General features: G+C 40.2%; 1 protein-coding gene across 1 annotated transcript in view; it reads left to right on the top strand.

The window, feature by feature from the left end:
* LOC107677341 (ADP-ribosylation factor-binding protein GGA3-like) overlaps positions 1–1,642 on the top strand; it is a 12,470-nt gene extending 10,828 nt beyond the window's left edge. The window contains exon 18 of the mRNA XM_016472220.1: positions 403–1,642. The gene's annotated coding sequence lies outside the window, so the exon portion shown is untranslated. The remainder of the gene's footprint in view (positions 1–402) is intronic.
* The last annotated feature ends 1,225 nt before the right edge of the window (positions 1,643–2,867 follow it).

Genomic DNA, 2,867 nt, shown 5'->3' with positions numbered 1-2,867 from the left:
GTCCCCACCAGGATATATAAACCAGTACACACACACACACACACACACACATATATATATAGATAGATAGATAGAGAGAGAGAGAATTACATTTTTAGGTGTCATGTGTATTTCGAAAAAAAAAAAAATGAAACCACAAATCAGAGTTGTAAACTGCTCTGAACATGTCTGAAGTTTTGGTAACGGTTGCAAAAATATATTTAGGTGAGCGGCTCTTTTCATTGACTACTTGTTGAGAAATCAAACAAAATTGACCTTTTTCAAGCACTGTAGTAACTGTGGTATTTTGACGTAAACGGTGGTAAATGGTGGTAAACTCAGAAGCCGAGCTGATACTGATGGTGTCACATGACCTCGCCGCTGTCCGTGGAGTGTATTTAACCGTGATTTCACGCTGTTCAGACAGTTCTAGGTGTTCTCGCGCTCTTCACAACAAACAAGCATTTGAACTTTGCTGTTTCTATAGCTAGACGATTCACTTCCCGCAAACTTCAGCTCTTGAAGTCATGAAGCATCAGAACGAATGTAACGTACCTGTAGTCAAACGAGTTTAAACACGTAACGTCAGCGGAGCATTATGTTGTCTATTTTGAGTTTTTATCTGCCTGTGTTAAAGTTCAACACACTTTCTGGTTTTATTTATTGCTGCTACAGGAACGTTTGGACTCAAGTTTCAGCATTACAATCTGTCTCAGATAGTCAACAGCCTTTATTGACAATATTAGATTTGTTTATTTAATTGTGGCATATTTACATCGTGTTTTTACCTGCAGGTTATGCGAAGATCTTGAAGGAGGATGAACTGCATTTGATTATGAGTTCATCATAAGTCTGTCAGATTGGATGTGTGTTGTTAGTTATGTGGAGGCATCGGCGATCAGTCCTATAAGCGTTTCGCGTGATTAGATTCCTTTAAGCGCTGTAGCAGAGCAAGTGAGCATTTTAATTTATCAGATAAAGGCCTCGTGATTTTGGTCCCAAACCAATCTTAATGTGTCTGAGAAGAGGACAGCTGCTCCTCTGATGTGTGCAAACCATATAATTCATTACGATCATGTATTAAGACTCTGACAACAGCGATCGAGTGAATCTTACACAAAAAATATGAATATTTCACCCAAACAAGCTAAATTAATATTTGCATTTTTTTTTTTTTGGCATATTGACATTTATTTGCATGACAATGAAACTAATTGTAACTACCTTTTGATTTTGGGGTGAATTCATGGTGATTTTGATGAGATTCGTCTGATGGACACCTGTAATCTTGTGTGTTTGAACACATTGGACTGTATTTCTGGACATCATGATGGAGCATGCTGATTCTGTCCGACGTGTTCCAGGAAGATGAAGGTTTCAGGGCTTCATTGTGCATCTGCATCAAAGTGTTTCGAGTATTTCTGAGGAACCTCATCAGTCTGTGTATTATTATGAATTATTGTGTCTCTTTTTAAGAGCCAAAGCTTCATCTGGTCTGATGTTGATGATGGTTTAGGAGGACTCATGAAAGTATGTGGGACAAATGTAGATCTTCTTAAAAGTAATTATGGATGACAATGACAATGATGATGCACTGCTCTGGTGTTTAATAGCGATTCCATCATGTGTAACGTTACTGCGCCATTAAAGACTTTATCAAATGGATTGCCCAGCTTAGTTTTCTTCTTTACATATTTCCTGTTGGGGTGGGAATTACCAATCCTTTTTATTATATAGAGGCCATTTTCACCATCCAGTCATTTCCTGGTAGTTCAGATCAAGTCATGACTTACATTTACTCTTTGTCTATTGTTTCATTCAGAAATACAACAGAATGAGAGTAAAATGGGATGCAAACACTAATTCAAGTTGATCAAGTGAAACGGCATTTGGAAATTAGACAACCTAATTAAATTAGCGAATAAATGAAGATATTTGAGGGTATCTAACCTTCTTTTCCCGCGAAGGACAGATTTACGTGAGATTTACCACTTCTTCTGAATCATGCTGACGCTGTGCTCATCGCTGAATCTGAATAACGACGTTTTGTAGTCGTATCAATAAGTCACAACTGTATGGGCCTTTAACGCTAAAAACGATAGCTACAACATTAATATATTAGCAACACACCAACGGACGATAACGGTCTGCTTTTCAAACTGCGCGCTTCAGTTGCGTCATTGCAGCCCGCGTACGCGGTTTTAGTTCTGATTGGCTGTCTGTGTTTATCGTTTATCAGTGGGACAAAAGTCGCTCTATTAAGCCCTGTTCACACCAAGAACAATAAGTATAAAGATAACGATTAGCGTCCACACCAGCGAACGATATCGTCTGTTCATTCTAAGCGCACGCACGTCTGCCGCTTTAAATTCTTGAGCTCGTTACAGCAGGATGGATCCTGATTAGTGATGTTTCGTTCGTGAACGAATCGTTCTTTTTGAACGAATCTTTTAGGTGAACGAATCGTTCTCGTAATCCATTGACTCATATTTCTCGTTCACTGAAATTCCTCCCTCTAGAGCAGCGCGGCGCTATTGGCAGCGCATGCGCAGATCAGTGAACCGGGTAGCTCTGTGGACTGTTTCATCCTGTCAAAGAATGACTAAACCTCGGCACACAGCCTGCATAAAGTAGCTGTGATTTTTCACGAACTGTTGTGACTTCCGTAAAAAGTTGACGTCAGAACTAGTCACTGCCTTCAGTCACCACCCTGAGCACAGCCCACCGTCCCACTCTCCTTTTGCCAAACCCCCAGACAACATCGCGTCCATGCCATTGCTGAGCAACAACACGGAAACATGTCGAAAAGTTTAACTTTAACCACGAAACCAGATCGGCCGACCTGTAACGTTACACTCTCACTCAAAGGATGGACGATCTGACAGGAT

This window comes from Sinocyclocheilus anshuiensis, unplaced genomic scaffold (assembly GCF_001515605.1).
Source record: "Sinocyclocheilus anshuiensis isolate Anshui unplaced genomic scaffold, SAMN03320099.WGS_v1.1 scaffold644, whole genome shotgun sequence".
NCBI classification, from domain to species: domain Eukaryota; kingdom Metazoa; phylum Chordata; class Actinopteri; order Cypriniformes; family Cyprinidae; genus Sinocyclocheilus; species Sinocyclocheilus anshuiensis.
The sequence above is the reverse complement of the archived record's forward strand: the minus strand, read 5'-3'. Positions and strand labels throughout refer to the sequence as shown.